Here is a 19,780-nt window from a genome sequence, read left to right as displayed (position 1 = left end):
GCAAGTTGGAATTCTTACGACACGAAACGAGGGTCTCGTCCGTTTATCACGCTATTGAAAAAGGACAGCGCGTCTGGCTGATTTCATTCAAGTTTCTCCTGCGTTAGTTAAATATTATATGCTGTATTTGTGATCATTCTTGATCGTGCCATTTAACTAGCAATATATTTTACGTCAATTTTCGCATCTCTCTCATTCTAATTATTTATATAAATTCACAGAACATGGCATAATAAATGATAGAACTTTAGAATCCCCACGGACACACATTATCCCCTTTAGAGCCTAAATCGATTTTCGAAAAACCGGTAATTACGCTATCAACCTAATCAAATGCACGCGTAAGTATTCGGATCGCGGGCCAGCGGGACGTGCGTTGCACCGCAAATTGGATGCACATATTTTACGACGAGCGCGAGTGATTTAATACCGCTGGAATACACCGGTAGTTAGGCACGAAATTGCGACAGACCGTATCCCCTCCTCTTCGTCAACATCTACGTGCAAAAAGCACGGCGGAAAAAGTGCTCGTTACATTCCGGCCGTGACGTGACACGCGAAGCCGTATTTAAGCTGGTGCCCAACGCGACGTATCTGTTTGACTTGAAAAAGGTAATAATATTTACCGCAAAGTTGTCCGGCTGGCGCCCGATGCCTCCCTTAGGCCTCCTCCTCCTCTCAGGCTGCTCGGGCTGTCAACTTTGTAGGATTCCCTCGATGCGACACTGTCCAGGTCACTATTTTTTATTCTGTCATTTAAACAAATAATTCGATTAAACAAAAATAGGCCATAGTTATATATATAATATAATATATAAATTAATTATACTCACTGCCTCTTCTGAAGCTGTCAACGGTGGGAAATAGCGTTCGGGGGAGGACAATTGGCCCGACATTTTACCAGTTTACAAAATCGCTGCAATGATTCTGTAACAAGCAAATATAAAATCCAAATTAAAGCAAGACAGAAAAAAGACAGTCAATATTTAAAAAAATAATTACTGAACACAAAACATTGGATTCTATATGTTTTAATTCATTAAGCAAAATCAAGGAAATATTCATGTAATTTTTAGAGAATACTCTATTGAATACAAGCTTCTATAGAATTACAAAGGATTTTAAAACTCATTTTTTCTAAAATTTTTATATTCTGAATGACTATACAGTTGAAAAGTGGATAAACTTTCTACATAAGATGTAATATGTATAAATCAATTATATTTACCACATGTTGCTCCGCCGGCGCCTGATGCCTCTCCCAGGCCTTTTCCTCCTCTCAGGCTGTCCTCTCAGGTTGTCAGCTTGGAGTCTCTCGATGCAACGATGCAACTTTCCGCATCGTTATTTTCTAAAGCATATAAATAAACGATTAAATAATTCTTACACGCATCAAACTTCTTATTCATCATTTAATTAAATATTTATTTAAATAATTATACATTTATTGAAAAAGATCTTTACAAGACTGAACGTTTATAAAAATTTAAATTACGTTTTTTAAATTATTATTTCTAAATCGTAAAATATGGTAAAAAAATCAAACAACGCAAGAATAAAAGAATTAAAAAGAATTACTATTATACAAAATAAAAAATAATATTTACTGTAAAGTTGGTACGCTGGCGCCCGATGCCTCTCCCAGGCCTCCTCCTCCTCTCAGGATGTTCTGCTGACACCTCTCCTAGGTCATCTTTTTTTTAGGCTGTCCTTTCTGCTTGGACTCCTTTCCTGCTTGGATCCCATCGATGCGATGATGCGACTTTCGCAACAGTATTCCGAAAAATCGAATTCACGAAAATGCGACGATTTTGATTGACATATCCGAAAATGCGACGTTTCTTCTTCTCTCCTTCGATCCTTTTTCGATAAACTTCTCTTTTGTTCCTACTCAATTCTCTTTCTTCAGTCTTCGTTCTTCTATCGCTGCATTGTCTCCTTTTCGCGATGTTTCGTCGAGATATTTTTCTTCATTCATTTGTAACTATGTTTTTCTATAATCCTCTTTCTCAGTCATTATTTTTCCAATTTTTCCTCGACAAACTTTTCGTGTGCCAGACTAGAGTCAAGCTCAACAAAGTCTTCTTTCCCCGCTAATATTTCCAAGCCCGTTCCCTTGGCAGTGGTTTCGCTAGATAGTAGATAGGGACAGTGGAAATCTCGTTAATTTTTCCGTTGCAATTTCCATCTTCAATACCTCTTTTAACTTGGTCCTCCGTTTATCCTTTTTACATTGCCGTCTCTTCTTTTCTTTCTTGATTCTCTTTCTTCTTGTTTTATTTTTTTCTCCGGTGTTCGTTCTTCTTTCATTTCGCTGTCTCCTTTATCGTGATGCTTCACCAACAGATTCCTCTTGATTTCTTTTCATGTCTCTCTTACTACAATCTTTCTTCTGGTGTTATCCTTTTTGCTTTATTTGATTCTTCCTAAACAAACTGTTTGTAAGTTAATCACTGTAATTTCTATCTTCAATACTTCTTTCACTTTGGTCGTCCATTTACCATTTTTACATGATCGTTCCTTCTTTTCTTCCTTTTGATCCTTCTTCGATAAATTTCTCTTTCCTTCACGCTCCATTTTTTCTTTGGTCTTCATTCTTCTATCATTACATTGTCTCCACTATTGCGATGCTTCTTCGCGATATTCCACCTTATTCCTTTTTATTGATATCCTCTTGTAATCCTCTTTCTCCGTCGTTATTTTTCCAATTCTTATTCGGTGTCTTCGGTGAACTTTTCGTAAATCCTCCGCTGCAATTTCTATCTTCAATATCTATAATTCTATCTTCTTTTCACCTTGATTTTTCGTTTATTCTTAGCCGTTTCTTCTTTCCTTCCTTGATACTCTTTTGACAAGCTTCTCTTTCTTCTTGTTCTATTCCTTTCTTCGGTTTTCGGTGTTCTATCGTTGCGTTGTCTCCTCTATCGCGATCCTTTTTACGTGACCGTTCCTTCTTTTCTTCCTCGAACCTTCTTCGATAAACTTCTTTTTCCTTCACGCTCCATTTTTTCTTCGGTCTTCGTTCTTCCATCATTAAACTGTCTCCATTATTACGATCCTTCTTCGAGATATTCCACCTTATTCCTTTTTATTGATATCCTCTTGTAATCCTCTTTCTCCGTCGTTATTTTTCCAATTCTTATTCGGTGTCTTCGGTGAACTTTTCGTAAATCCTTCGCTGCAATTTCTATCTTCAATATCTATAATTCTATCTTCTTTTTACCTTGATTTTTCGTTTATTCTTAGCCGTTTCTTCTTTCCTTCCTTGATACTCTTTTGACAAGCTTCTCTTTCTTCTTGTTCTATTCCTTTCTTCGGTCTTCGGTCTTCTATCGTTGCGTTGTCTCCTCTATTGCGATCTTTTTTACATGACCGTTCCTTCTTTTCTTCCTTAATCCTTCTTCGATAAACTTCTCTTTCTTCTTGTTCCATTTTTTTCATCATTCTTCGTTCTTCTATCATTAAACGGTCTCTACTATTGCGATGCTTCTTCGAGGTATTTTTTTCTACTTCATTCTTTATTAACAATATCCTTACATAATCCTTTTTCTCCGTCGTTATTTTTTCAATTCTTCTTTCCTTCCTTGATACTCTTTTGACAAGCTTCTCTTTCTTTTTGTTCTATTCCTTTCTTCGGTCTTGAAAACGTGAAGTAACGACCGATATTCTCCGTGGAAAAATCGCCCGCGATAACCGCGTTATCTCAACGCGTTCAGAGCCGGACTAAGCTGACTCGATTTGCCCGATTAAGGACTTAGCCCCGCGTGGCCAGTTGAATAGTGTTCGACAGAGAGAAGAGAGATCCTCGAAAAGTAGAAAGCGAGCTCTCTACAATGAGGATCATCTCCCCTCGCCACCGACACGTCTGGTAGCCACCCTTCCACGCACAGTGAAGTCAAATGATCTGGGCAGTTCTTGTTATGCGATCCCGGCACCTTTCCGCTCAAGGACCACGCACGAGACAGCCGTCACGTCTGAGAACGTGGAAATTGATGCAGTTATATGCTAATTATTAAAAAAGAACGATATTTTACGCGACGATCCCGAAACGCGAATTAACGCCCGATTATTTCCGCGATAACCGCGTTATCTCGACGCGTTCAGAGCCGGACAACTGACTCGATTTGCCCGATTAAGGACTTAGCCCCGCGTGGCCAGTTGAATAGTGTTCGACAGAGAGAAGAGAGATCCTCGAAAAGTAGAAAGCGAGCTCTCTACAATGAGGATCATCTCCCCTCGCCACCGACACGTCTGGTAGCCACCCTTCCACGCACAGTGAAGTCAAATGATCTGGGCAGTTCTTGTTATGCGATCCCGGCACCTTTCCGCTCAAGGACCACGCACGAGACAGCCGTCACGTCTGAGAACGTGGAAATTGACGCAGTTATATGCTAATTATTAGAATCGCGCCACGGAATTCCGGATAATCCGACGTCTTCGAACGGCACTCCTGAAAATGCGACGATTTTAATTGTCATATTCGACAATGTAACGATTTCGAGCGGCACTCCCAAAAATGCGACGATTTTAATTGTCATATTCCAAAATATAACGATTTCGAGCGGCACTCTCGAAAATACGACGTAACAAACCGTTTATACAATCGGTGGCGATTGAGTTTAGTTTCCTTATTCTTTTGTTCTTACTCAATTCTCTTTCTTCAGTCTTCGTTCTTCTATCGTTGCATTGTCTCCTTTTTCGCGATGTTTCGTCGAGATATTCTTCTTCATTCATTTGTAACTGTTTTTCTATAATCCTCTTTCTCAGTCATTATTTTTCCAATTTTTCCTCGACAAACTTTTCGTAATTTTTCCGCTGCAATTTCCATCTTGAATTATCTTGGTCCTCCGTTTACCTTTTTTACATGGCCGTCTCTTCTTTTCTTTCTTGATTCTCTTTCTTCCTGTTTTATTCTTTCCTTCGGTCTTCGTTCTTCTTTCGTTTCGCTGTCTCCTCTATCGTGATGCTTCACCAACAGATTCCTCTTGATTTCTTTTTATGTCTTACTACGATCCTTCTTCTGGTGTTATCCTTTTTTGCTTTATTTGTATCTTCCTAAACAAACTGTTCGTAAGTTAAGCACCGCAATTTCTATCTTCAATACTCCTTTCACTTTGGTCGTTCATTTACCATTTTTACATGATCGTTCCTTCTTTTTCTTCCTTTTGATCCTTCTTCGATAAACTTCTCTTTCCTTCGCGCTCCATTTTTTCTTTGGTCTTCATTCTTCTATCATTATTTTGTCTCCACTATTGCGATGCATCTTCAAAATATTCCACTTCATTCCTTTTTATTGATATCCTCTTGTAATCCTCTTTCTCCGTCGTTACTTTTCCAATTCTTATTCGGTGTCTTCGGTGAACTTTTCGTAAATCCTCCGCTGCAATTTCTATCTTCAATATCTATAATTCTATCTTCTTTTCACCTTGATTTTTCGTTTATTCTTATCCGTTTCTTCTTTCCTTTCTTGATACTCTTTTGACAAGCTTCTCTTTTTTCTTGTTCTATTCCTTTCTTCGGTCTTCGGTGTTCTATCGTTGCGTTGTCTCCTCTATCGCGATCCTTTTTACGTGACCGTTCCTTCTTTTCTTCCTCGAACCTTCTTCGATAAAATTCTTTTTCCTTCACGCTCCATTTTTTCTTCGGTCTTCGTTCTTCCATCATTAAACTGTCTCCATTATTACGATCCTTCTTCGAGATATTCCACCTTATTCCTTTTTATTGATATCCTCTTGTAATCCTCTTTCTCCGTCGTTATTTTTCCAATTCTTATTCGGTGTCTTCGGTGAACTTTTCGTAAATCCTCCGCTGCAATTTCTATCTTCAATATCTATAATTCTATCTTCTTTTTACCTTGATTTTTCGTTTATTCTTTTCACATGGCCGTTTCTTCTTCCCTTCCTTGATGCTCCCTTGAAAAGCTTCTCTTTTTTTTTTGTTCTATTCCTTTCTTCGGTCTTCGGTCTTCTATCGTTGCGTTGTATCCTCTATCGCGATCCTTTTTGCATGCATAGTCATTTCTTCTTCCTTTTCTTGATCCTCCTTCGACAAACTTCTCTTCCTTCTTGTTCTATTTCTTTCTTCATTCTTCGTTCTTGTATCGTTATCTGCGTTGCGTTGTCTTCTTTGTCTCAATGTACCGCCAAAAGATTCTTGTTCATTTCATTTAATAATGACGATCTACAATTCTCTTTCTTCCCCCTTATTCTTTCTGCTGATTTTGACCCTTAACAATTCTTCAAAATTTTTCTTCTCCAATGTCCATCGTTGATATTGCTTGATTTTTGTTGATGCTTCTTATATCTCGTTTGTACGTTCCGTCCGTTTCTATCGTTGTTTTTCTTTCTTACTTCGATTCCTCGTCAACAAAATCTTCATAATTTTTCTTACGTAATTTCCATCGTCGATACTGTTATTTTTTGACGCTGCTTATACTTTATTTGTTTATTTTGTTCTTTATCTCTTGAATTTCTTTGAATGATAATCTAAAGGCTGAAAATAAAAGCTGAAAATAAAAGCTGAAAATAAAGGCTGATAATAAATGCTGAAAATAATGAGGCGCCTCCCTTTTTTCCGGGGGCATCTCTTTCATTAATTTAATTACTTATATTACTTATATTACATTACATGTTACCAACTTGTTAATATTATAATTGTATTACTGTTTTATAAAACTTTATACCGAGAGAAAAGGACCCACTTTTACCGGACATCGTTGCAATTTAATGTACCTTGGTTAAACTTGGCCTAGATTTTTCTTAAAAAATTAAGTTACACTTTCAATTTTATAGCCAAACTTTCATCCGATAAAAATGGAACCTGTAAAGGCCCTCCACCACCTCCGCCGATTCCAATCAGCAGTCCTCATTTCCCTAGATATAAGCTTTATATTTTTTGTTTTTACTTTTTTTATACAATTTCTATTTTTTACACAAGTCTATGCCAAAATCTAATAATCTGTAAAAAAACAATAAAACAATACAAAATTACATAGGTAATATAAGATAAAATTGTATACATATAAGATATCTTATTAATTCCGGATTAAACAAAAACGTTGGAAATGTGTATCTATATTAACACATCGTCCGTAATTTATAGCAATATAACTATAGAGTATTGATAAATGACATCTATAGTTATGCAATATTTATTATCAATTATAAATTTAAAATTATGTAGCTTACAAAATTTTACGTAGCGCAAGCAACCGCACTCAGAAAATTATTAAACAAATTTACAATTACCCTTCTTCAATCATAGAAAAAAATATTCCCAATACTGACATGTTTGACAATATTTTGGAAAAAAGAATTTCGTAGTAAATATTATTGCGCGAAAATTCAAGCAAAACTTCAGGTTAAGCCAATGATCAAATAAGATAAATCACGATCGAACATTTGGCAATAAATCGATCCACAATACTTGCGATACCTAATTGTGATATTCGTAATTTCTATAATATATCACTGATACACAATGCAAGTCCTCCATACTTATTTTTATTTTACGCGATAATGAATATAACTTCAGAAGCATTAAGCGTTTACGTACGTGTCTCTTATGTCCATTTCTACCAATGTAGATTAACTTTAATCGCGGTTTAACTTACTTTTCATCTTTTTCTAGTTCTTAAAATTAGAGAAAAATAAAAGGTAAGTTAAACCAAAATTAAAGTTAATCTGCATTGATAATACACATATTTATTTAGAATTAGATATTTTTACTTAATTTAAATTAAAAAATTTAATTCTAAATAAATATGTGTATTATATTAAGTAAATAAGCTATTGGCAGCAATCTAAATAAATATTTTTTTGGATCTAAATATTTGTTTTCTCAGTGAAGAAATTGCGACAATGATCGTTTTTGCCACGTTTAAGGAAGGATAACAAACTCAACAATTTGGCCAGATCAAGGCCCCTTCGCCGAGTGACACGCTAGTTAGCAACCAACGCAGAAAAGAAAGATCTTTATGGTGACGAGCGACTTGAGTCTTGCTTCTTATCACTCTCCTTAAGATCGACCTGCGAAGGATAGTTAAGCGATCCGTCAAATATCGGCGCTCCCGCTGCAGGAGGAAATTAAATTTTGTATCTTCCGAGCTGCTTCCGATAGTAGTGATTTCAGCAGCGAGTCAATAACATTTACCGTTTTTTAATAATATAATTATACAATTCCCGAATATTTATTTTAATCGCTATTTATCATATTGTAATATGCGAAATCAAAATTCGTGCGAGAAAATATAATATTCTCCCATTATTACAAGATACATATAAATTTCTATTTAAAAAATACATGGATAGAACAGTTTTTTTATGGAAAAGTAATTACAAACGAGTACATTTAAGAATAATGAAATACATGCGCCTTCATCTTCTTTAATATATACGCGGATACAAATAATTCCGGGGTACCAACTCAATTCGAGACGAGTCGAACCCGATAATAGATTCTGAAAAATTTTATATAGAAATATTTTAAAATATATGTCTTATCATTTACCAGTTTTTTTATTATGTTTAAATTTAAGTTATCGATACTTCATAATCTAATATCAGGGTACCCATTCGACTTGTATCGAATTTTTTAAGTATCCGCACATTTTTTATTACATTCATAGATGTATAACAAAGAAAAACTTTAAATCTTTTCTAAAAATTAAAATTAAAATTTATAGAATAAAATGTCACCGTTTGCGCATGTATTTTATTATAAAAACATCTAAACTATTTAAATACTTAAAAATTAATCTTTACGATTTAAATCAGCTAACACCCATATATCTGGAAATGGTCCCTAAAAAGAGACCAAAAATTAAAGAAAATAAACATACACGTTTGTAACTAACATTCTTAAGCACGATTCGATTATATCGACAAGAGGGTGCACAAATTCTTAATTTAAATTTAATTTCTTAATAGTATAAATTTATTGTTATATCCATGCACATTTTACTATTAACAAATTTCATTATTGTAAAAATAATATTAATGTTATTTATTAATGGGAGAACATTTAATGAGAAGAATAAAATCTTCTCTAAGAATGTAATAATTAATTCAGCGATTGTGAAACATGTGATGGTTAGTCGTCATGGACTCATTGCCAAAACTACTGCTTTCGGAAACCACGAAGAAAATCTGGGATTAATTTCGCTCCTGCAACGATAGTCCCCAATTTTCAATGAGACGCCGAACTAGGCGTTGCAGATAGTTCCTTCGGAAATCGACGAGAAGTTACTCATCACGACAAAGATCATTCCGACTCTACGCCGGTACGAACCACAGATTCGTTCGCGTTCATCTGACGTGAGGGACAGCGATAAAAGCCCATCGCCGAGACAGCAATCCCAACTACAAACGTGGAAAAAACGCGATGTTCGCAAATATTTACCGCGAAAAGAAATGTAAGAAATTAATTTAAAACTATATTAATTTCCTAAATTTAGGACTAATCAATTTTGCGACTTTTGAAGTCCTGACGATAATGCTTCTGAATTTCGAAACTATTTTCTAGAATAACATTATTCGTGATACATTCGATCGTGACTCAGTAAAATGCAGATGTCAAATTTCACGAGCAGAAAGTTAACATTCGATCACTAGCTTAGCATAAAATCTTTGTATTTTTATTTGAAAAATTCTTATTATTTTACATTATAAAAATTGGCGATAACTTTGAACGCTATTAAAGAAGGATAAAATAAGAAATTTAAAAAGAAAATATTTAATTATGTTTTAATTTAGAAAATTTCGTATTATATAGGCGTTTCGATTTTGTGTAATCCAGATCACACAATCCAGATCATACACTTTTCTACAATTACATTTTACAATTTCATATAACAGAATATAATGTTTTGTACATAATTCTGAACCTTATATTATTGTATTTCTATAAAAATAACTTTAAATTTCTTAAAATTATAAAGCACATTAATTTTTTTCATTATCGAATTGCCCCTCCCTCATCCCTACCTATTCGTATCTCTACCTACCCGATTTTTATCTAGTTTTTACCCGTATCCCTACCTATCCGATTTTTTATCTATTTTTTAACCATATTCCTACCTATTTACGCATAATATTCCTACCTACCCGTGTCTTTATCTGGTATACCTATAGTTACGATTGCGGTTACGCGAAATCAGAATTTAGTTTTAAATTGGAACCGTTTAGGAGTTTTATTAAAAGTTTAATTTACGCAAAATAAAGATTCGAGACGGTACCTTTCCGTCTCTGATTACGTGTAATCGCACATATACAAAATAACCTTATATAGGCTTACCATTATCTGTATTTTTTGTACTTTGATTGGTGTGGTACACCAACCTACCTTAATCCTCTTCGTCTTTTTTCTTCCGGCCAGAGACTCACCTTTTGTAACACCTGGCCGTATCATGGCTCATATATAGCCAGAGATCGATAACAAGAAGAAATACTTCTTCTGCTGCCGGCTAATCATCGCCGGCAATAAGCGTAAGAATTTACGCTTTTGTATGATCCGCGAAACACGAACGCGTCGCGAAGGGGCCATTATATTAATTAAATTAATTAAGTACAAAGTTAAAAAATTAACAATAACAATAATTTCTTTAGAACATGAATTAATTTCACATTTAGTCTTTGCGCGCGTTATTCGTAGCAATTAAGATATATATTCAATAATTAAAATATATATTCAATAAAAAACAAATTTGAATTTAAAAAAAATCTTTATATCGACAGTTTTAATTCGAAGAGATTCGATTATGACTATAAACTTTATATATATATATATATTAAACTTTATATTATTTTAAATACTAACTTTATAATATGAACAAACTTTAATTTAAAACTATTATTTATAATTTAAAACTAAATAAGTGAAAAATGCTAGACGCGCCATTCGATAGAATTTAGAGCCCATATACGTGTATTCATCGATTCGAAATTCATCGTTACTAAATCTCATCTCCAAAGCATGCAGAGATGAAAAATTCAGATGAATGACGCAAGATCCGGAAAGGATAATAAATTTTTCACACAATTAGAATTGATAAAAATATCTCTTTGTATTGTGCTAATTATTAAAATATATTTTTTGTATAATATGTTATTTTAAAATTATTTTCAAATGATGTAAAACTGTTCGATTCTAAAATAATTACCTAGATAATTAACTAGAAAGAAATCTTCTATTTTATAGCAATAAATATATATGGGATCTTACGTCATATTATTATTTCAACTGGTAAAATCCAGTTATCAATTACCTCAACAGACATATTAATTTATCACTCACCGACCCCGATGCGCAACAGCGGAATTACATCTGCCACGTAGCTACGTTGTATCTGTAATATACAAACATAAAATTCATATTAAAATGGTGTTCAAAAAACCTAATGTTTTGAAACATAATTCCTATGTGGATCAAACTTTTTATTATTCAATTAGATATTAATTTAAATAAGGAAACATTTTACGAAAAGGATCTTTACAAGGATAAATTTCTACAATATTAAATTACTTCTTTTCTTCTAATTATTATTTCTAAATCACGGGGAAATAAAACAACTCGAGAATAAACAGAAAAAATTTTACACGAAATAAAAAATAATATTTACCGCAAAGTTGTTCCGCTGGCGCCTGATGCCTCTTCCAGGCCTCCACCTCCTCTCAGGCTGCTCGGGATGTCACTCGTGTTCCCTCGATGCGAAGATGATGCTCCTTCCCGCGCGGATATTTTCTGTAACATAAAAATAATCGAATCGATTAAATACGTGTCACGCGCATCGAACATCTTATTCGTTATTCAGATTAATATTATATTTTAAATTACTTCTTCGAAAAAGGTCTCTACGTTAGAATCAACTTGAATCAAATTTTTCAAAATATTTCTTTTTATTAATTTAAATTCCGAAACACGGTTTAATGTAGCAACTGAATAAGCACAAACGAAAAGAGAGATTCTATAATATCTTTAGAAAAAATAAAAAGTAACATTTACCAGAAGTGTTGGTACGCCGATGCCCGATGCCTATCCTAGGCCTCCTCCTCCTCTCAGGCTGCTCGGAATGTCAGCTACGCAGGATTCCCTCGCTGCTCCGATGTCACCTTCTGCGTCGTTATTTTCTGAAACATTCAAATGAACGATTCGATTAAGTAAAGACAGAAGAGATAGAAAATTTTATGACATAAGTGACATAGTACGTGAAAATGAATTACACTCACCACTTTCTTTTAAGCGCTTCAGGCCACAAAATCCACTTCCATCTCCGGGTCAGCTAGGAGTCTCGAGCCACATTGAGACTCGTGGCAATGCAGTGTGATTTCATTGCCATTAAGCAAGATAAATCAAGAAGCCATTTCAGCTATATTGCATTAATTTTACGACGTTGTTGCAATATAGTCGAAATGTTTCTTGACTTTTCTCGCTTAATGGAAATGTAATTGCTGAAAAGAATTACAAATTATTCCCTTGATGATGTCTTTTGTAGACAAGATTTTTTATACGCTTAACTTTATGAGCGTGATGTCTCGCGGCGCGGAGGAGGGACACGCGACGGACCGTATGAGCGAGCGAAGCGTATAAATGTCCCGCGGCGCGGCGGGGGGACACGCGACGGACCGTATGAGCGAGCGAAGCGGTATAAATGTCCCGCGGCGCGGCGGGGGGACACGCGACGGACCGTATGAGCGAGCGAAGCGGTATAAATGTCCCGCGGCGCGGCGGGGGGACACGCGACGGACCGTATGAGCGAGCGAAGCGTGTAAATGTCCCGCGGCGCGGCGGGGGGACACGCGACGGACCGTATGAGCGAGCGAACGGTGTAAATGTCCCGCGGCGCGGCGGGGGGACACGCGACGGACCGTATGAGCGAGCGAACGGTATAAATGTCCCGCGGCGCGGCGGGGGGACACGCGACGGACCGTATGAGCGAGCGAACGGTATAAATGTCCCGCGGCGCGGCGGGGGGACACGCGACGGACCGTATGGAGCGAGCGAACGGTGTAAATGTCCCGCGGCGCGGCGGGGGGACACGCGACGGACCGTATGGAGCGAGCGAACGGTGTAAATGTCCCGCGGCGCGGCGGGGGGACACGCGACGGACCGTATGGAGCGAGCGAACGGTGTAAATGTCCCGCGGCGCGGCGGGGGGACACGCGACGGACCGTATGGAGCGAGCGAACGGTGTAAATGTCCCGCGGCGCGGCGGGGGGACACGCGACGGACCGTATGGAGCGAGCGAACGGTGTAAATGTCCCGCGGCGCGGCGGGGGGACACGCGACGGACCGTATGGAGCGAGCGAACGGTGCAAATGTCCCGCGGCGCGGCGGGGGACACGCGACGGACCGTATGGAGCGAGCGAACGGTGCAAATGTCCCGCGGCGCGGCGGGGGGACACGCGACGGACCGTATGAGCGAGCGAACGGTGCAAATGTCCCGCGGCGCGGCGGGGGGACACGCGACGGACCGTATGGAGCGAGCGAACGGTGCAAATGTCCCGCGGCGCGGCGGGGGGACACGCGACGGACCGTATGAGCGAGCGAACGGTACAAATGTCCCGCGGCGCGGCGGGGGGACACGCGACGGACCGTATGAGCGAGCGAACGGTACAAATGTCCCGCGGCGCGGCGGGGGGACACGCGACGGACCGTATGAGCGAGCGAACGGTACAAATGTCCCGCGGCGCGGCGGGGGGACACGCGACGGACCGTATGAGCGAGCGAACGGTACAAATGTCCCGCGGCGCGGCGGGGGGACACGCGACGGACCGTATGAGCGAGCGAACGGTACAAATGTCCCGCGGCGCGGCGGGGGGACACGCGACGGACCGTATGAGCGAGCGAACGGTACAAATGTCCCGCGGCGCGGCGGGGGGACACGCGACGGACCGTATGAGCGAGCGAACGGTACAAATGTCCCGCGGCGCGGCGGGGGGACACGCGACGGACCGCATGAGCGAGCGAGCGAACGGTACAAATGTCCCGCGGCGCGGCGGGGGGACACGCGACGGACCGCATGAGCGAGCGAGCGAACGGTACAAATGTCCCGCGGCGCGGCGGGGGGACACGCGACGGACCGCATGAGCGAGCGAGCGAACGGTACAAATGTCCCGCGGCGCGGCGGGGGGACACGCGACGGACCGCATGAGCGAGCGAGCGAACGGTGCAAATGTCCCGCGGCGCGGCGGGGGGACACGCGACGGACCGTATGGAGCGAGCGAACGGTGCAAATGTCCCGCGGCGCGGCGGGGGGACACGCGACGGACCGTATGGAGCGAGCGAACGGTGCAAATGTCCCGCGGCGCGGCGGGGGGACACGCGACGGACCGCATGAGCGAGCGAACGGTACAAATGTCCCGCGGCGCGGCGGGGGGACACGCGACGGACCGTATGGAGCGAGCGAACGGTGCAAATGTCCCGCGGCGCGGCGGGGGGACACGCGACGGACCGTATGGAGCGAGCGAACGGTGCAAATGTCCCGCGGCGCGGCGGGGGGACACGCGACGGACCGTATGGAGCGAGCGAACGGTACAAATGTCCCGCGGCGCGGCGGGGGGACACGCGACGGACCGTATGGAGCGAGCGAACGGTGCAAATGTCCCGCGGCGCGGCGGGGGGACACGCGACGGACCGTATGGAGCGAGCGAACGGTGCAAATGTCCCGCGGCGCGGCGGGGGGACACGCGACGGACCGTATGGAGCGAGCGAACGGTGCAAATGTCCCGCGGCGCGGCGGGGGGACACGCGACGGACCGTATGGAGCGAGCGAACGGTGCAAATGTCCCGCGGCGCGGCGGGGGGACACGCGACGGACCGTATGGAGCGAGCGAACGGTGCAAATGTCCCGCGGCGCGGCGGGGGGACACGCGACGGACCGTATGGAGCGAGCGAACGGTGCAAATGTCCCGCGGCGCGGCGGGGGGACACGCGACGGACCGTATGGAGCGAGGCGAACGGTGCAAATGTCCCGCGGCGCGGCGGGGGGACACGCGACGGACCGTATGGAGCGAGCGAACGGTGCAAATGTCCCGCGGCGCGGCGGGGGGACACGCGACGGACCGTATGGAGCGAGCGAACGGTGCAAATGTCCCGCGGCGCGGCGGGGGGACACGCGACGGACCGTATGGAGCGAGCGAACGGTGCAAATGTCCCGCGGCGCGGCGGGGGGACACGCGACGGACCGTATGGAGCGAGCGAACGGTGCAAATGTCCCGCGGCGCGGCGGGGGGACACGCGACGGACCGTATGGAGCGAGCGAACGGTGCAAATGTCCCGCGGCGCGGCGGGGGGACACGCGACGGACCGTATGGAGCGAGCGAACGGTGCAAATGTCCCGCGGCGCGGCGGGGGGACACGCGACGGACCGTATGGAGCGAGCGAACGGTGCAAATGTCCCGCGGCGCGGCGGGGGGACACGCGACGGACCGTATGGAGCGAGCGAACGGTGCAAATGTCCCGCGGCGCGGCGGGGGGACACGCGACGGACCGTATGGAGCGAGCGAACGGTGCAAATGTCCCGCGGCGCGGCGGGGGGACACGCGACGGACCGTATGGAGCGAGCGAACGGTGCAAATGTCCCGCGGCGCGGCGGGGGGACACGCGACGGACCGTATGGAGCGAGCGAACGGTGCAAATGTCCCGCGGCGCGGCGGGGGGACACGCGACGGACCGTATGGAGCGAGCGAACGGTGCAAATGTCCCGCGGCGCGGCGGGGGGACACGCGACGGACCGTATGGAGCGAGCGAACGGTGCAAATGTCCCGCGGCGCGGCGGGGGGACACGCGACGGACCGTATGGAGCGAGCGAACGGTGCAAATGTCCCGCGGCGCGGCGGGGGGACACGCGACGGACCGTATGGAGCGAGCGAACGGTGCAAATGTCCCGCGGCGCGGCGGGGGGACACGCGACGGACCGTATGGAGCGAGCGAACGGTGCAAATGTCCCGCGGCGCGGCGGGGGGACACGCGACGGACCGTATGGAGCGAGCGAACGGTCAAATGTCCCGCGGCGCGGCGGGGGGACACGCGACGGACCGTATGGAGCGAGCGAACGGTGCAAATGTCCCGCGGCGCGGCGGGGGGACACGCGACGGACCGTATGGAGCGAGCGAACGGTGCAAATGTCCCGCGGCGCGGCGGGGGGACACGCGACGGACCGTATGGAGCGAGCGAACGGTGCAAATGTCCCGCGGCGCGGCGGGGGGACACGCGACGGACCGTATGGAGCGAGCGAACGGTGCAAATGTCCCGCGGCGCGGCGGGGGGACACGCGACGGACCGTATGGAGCGAGCGAACGGTGCAAATGTCCCGCGGCGCGGCGGGGGGACACGCGACGGACCGTATGGAGCGAGCGAACGGTGCAAATGTCCCGCGGCGCGGCGGGGGGACACGCGACGGACCGTATGGAGCGAGCGAACGGTGCAAAATGTCCCGCGGCGCGGCGGGGGGACACGCGACGGACCGTATGGAGCGAGCGAACGGTGCAAATGTCCCGCGGCGCGGCGGGGGGACACGCGACGGACCGTATGGAGCGAGCGAACGGTGCAAATGTCCCGCGGCGCGGCGGGGGGACACGCGACGGACCGTATGGAGCGAGCGAACGGTGCAAATGTCCCGCGGCGCGGCGGGGGGACACGCGACGGACCGTATGGAGCGAGCGAACGGTGCAAATGTCCCGCGGCGCGGCGGGGGGACACGCGACGGACCGTATGGAGCGAGCGAACGGTGCAAATGTCCCGCGGCGCGGCGGGGGGACACGCGACGGACCGTATGGAGCGAGCGAACGGTGCAAATGTCCCGCGGCGCGGCGGGGGGACACGCGACGGACCGTATGGAGCGAGCGAACGGTGCAAATGTCCCGCGGCGCGGCGGGGGGACACGCGACGGACCGTATGGAGCGAGCGAACGGTGCAAATGTCCCGCGGCGCGGCGGGGGGACACGCGACGGACCGTATGGAGCGAGCGAACGGTGCAAATGTCCCGCGGCGCGGCGGGGGGACACGCGACGGACCGTATGGAGCGAGCGAACGGTGCAAATGTCCCGCGGCGCGGCGGGGGGACACGCGACGGACCGCATGAGCGAGCGAACGGTATAAATGTCCCGCGGCGCGGCGGGGGGACACGCGACGGACCGCATGAGCGAGCGAACGGTATAAATGTCCCGCGGCGCGGCGGGGGGACACGCGACGGACCGCATGAGCGAGCGAACGGTATAAATGTCCCGCGGCGCGGCGGGGGGACACGCGACGGACCATATGAGCGAGCGAAGCGTATAAACGTCCCGCGGCGCGGAGGGACGCGCGACGGACCGTATAAGCGAAGCGTAATGTCTCGCGGCGGCAGACAACGCGACGGGAGCGCCGGACCCCATTGTACCCTTCACTCCCAGCGAACTGGGAGGAGGGTACGGTGTGCTCGTAGACCCTGTACCTCCCCACCGGGCCCTCCCTTCGGTAAAGCCGAAGGTACTGCCCCAGTGGATCGTTGATACAGGGAGCCCTCTCACCACGGCAAGGTGGCACACCACGAGAGGGACATTTTTTACACGCTTAACTTTATCCGTTGTCCTACCTACCCGTATTACAATTTAGTATTTGTTAATCCATACCTCAAAGTGATCACTTGAGATTTGGGAAACGTAGAATTGAGAGTTTTAACGTGCGCGATTGGAATTTAATTGGGGATGGGGATTTTCCAATCTCGCACATATGCGAGAAAATATAAAGAAAATAGTCCTACTTTGGGCAAATAAACAGATCAAATTATTTTGTATGTTAACTACTTTACAAACCTTCAATTCTGGTCATTAATATAGACCTTACCTTATGAGATGTTTTCGTCGTTTCTTCTGACCAAGATTGAACTCACCTATTGAGTTGTTACTGGCCAAATCCATTTTGGTTGTATGTCAGCCAGAAAATAAGAAGGAGAAAAATTCCTTCAATGCCGGCTGATTAACAGCGCCGGTAGACGATTATAATGTTGCGGTCGATTACGAATCGTTGCGATCGTTAATAAGCGCGCGTTAATCATATCGGAAAAAAATAAACAACCACGTTGGATCGTTAATAAAATTTTAATTAAGTGACTTAATTTTGCTTTTAATTTTACAATGATACGCGTAATTAATGTATTCGTCCAAGAATTAATACACAGCAGCAATGGAAAGTAAAACAGAATTATATTATCAAGAAATGAAAGAATTTTATGTTAATCGCGTTCTAATAAAAATCGTCGTGATTATATCTCACAATTAGTCACAAATATCTGGATTTCAATAGTACAATGTAGAAACACGAGACAACAGAAATTTAAAAATTAATCGATGACTCGATCAATCAATTATTTATTAATGAATGGACAAACAATGTTTGGTATAAAAGTATAAACCGAATCGCGAACCGAACCGTGAACCGAATCACGAATCGTTACTTAATCTCACTTTAGATATCAATTGAGATATTCAGACTAAATGACGTGAGATCCAAAGGGATTAATAATTTCTCCATATAATTAATATCGCAATCAATATAATGAATTCATCAAGTTCTTACGCTGTAACATTTGTCTTTACAAATTCTTATATACATATTTATATAAATATTTCGTTATTATAACGCAAATTGTTATCAAATTTATATTTATAATATGACATATCAAAAATACATATATCTACGATTATATTATATATTTTAATGTAATATAATTGATATGAAAACTATCAATTTTGAGATAATTCTACATGAAAAATGATTCTGTCCCGCAATAAAATATTCACTGGATCTCACGTTATTTTATTTTGTTTTTTTTATACAAAGCCAAGCTACATATGGATAGACTATAAATATCGTCCAAGACTATAAATACGATTAACACTTTTTAGTGTGATCTATATATGTATGTACAATAAGGTTCATGTGGAAATTATGCAACGTGAATCAAAATATCTTTTGGTCTTTTTCATTTGTAATGCATGCACATTGAATTTATTAATACATTTTGCTTCTTTGCACCAATTTATGTAATATTTAATCCTGGAGGAATATTTGGAATAGGGAGAAAGAAAGAGAGAGAAAAAAGAAAATGAAGAAACACATTTAAATTTTCTTATTTATATAATCAATTAATTTATTTTATTTTATTAAACCTATCTGTACTCCATCTACAGATACTTATAGCTTTTATTATTTCTTAATTCCATAATTGTAATTAAACTATCTATTGTCTATCTATAAAAAATTATTTTCTATTTATTTCAATTGTATATAAAAAATATAAATATTTTAAAAATTTTTATTCTACACGAAAAATAAAAGTCACAAAAAACTTAAATAAAATCTTATATTCGAAAAACGTTATAAAACTTTATTTTAGTTCTTTGTCTTTTTCTGTATTTCTTAATAATTTTAAAAATAAATTTAAAAAATGTTATTAATGTAATAAATCTAAATAATTGATTTTAATATTGCACAAGAAACTAATATCTTTATATATAATAAAATATACATCACCATCATCGTTACTTATTACTCGTGTCCGAGCGTGGTGACTTCTCTTCATATACATGTGTTGCACACGTAGATTATACACATTGTATATGGGACCTACAGTTTAAGTAACGCCGATTCCGAACGGCTATGTTTTTTTCAGAGAAGTGTTCGTGGCAAGAATACTCTTCGGTGGTTTGCCATTGCCTTCCGAGAGGAGAACGAGCGAATAAAATTTTTCTAGCTCTACCGGGAATCGAACCCGGGACCTTTGGGCTCAATAGACCAGTGC

The 19,780-nt window shown here is 43.1% G+C and overlaps 2 long non-coding RNA genes across 2 annotated transcripts; both read right to left on the bottom strand.

The window, feature by feature from the left end:
• Positions 1–655: 655 nt before the first annotated feature.
• LOC139768807 (uncharacterized) lies at positions 656–7,564 on the bottom strand. The gene is made up of 4 exons (XR_011717434.1): positions 1,608–7,564; positions 1,229–1,351; positions 834–927; positions 656–749 (listed from the first exon to the last, which is right to left on the bottom strand). It is a non-coding gene; the product is annotated as an uncharacterized lncRNA (long non-coding RNA).
• Positions 7,565–11,159: 3,595 nt separating this feature from the next.
• Positions 11,160–12,481, bottom strand: LOC139768757 (uncharacterized). Its single transcript, XR_011717425.1, has 4 exons — positions 12,225–12,481; positions 12,001–12,125; positions 11,618–11,739; positions 11,160–11,344 (listed from the first exon to the last, which is right to left on the bottom strand). It is a non-coding gene; the product is annotated as an uncharacterized lncRNA (long non-coding RNA).
• Between the last annotated feature and the right edge of the window lie 7,299 nt (positions 12,482–19,780).

The sequence above is a fragment of the Temnothorax nylanderi genome, unplaced genomic scaffold (genome assembly GCF_030848795.1).
Source record: "Temnothorax nylanderi isolate EJ_2023f unplaced genomic scaffold, tnyl_v1.0 TNYL_tig0018_pilon, whole genome shotgun sequence".
Classification (NCBI taxonomy): Eukaryota; Metazoa; Arthropoda; class Insecta; order Hymenoptera; family Formicidae; genus Temnothorax; species Temnothorax nylanderi.
Note: the sequence above shows the minus strand (reverse complement) of the source record. Positions and strands in the feature narration are given on the sequence as shown.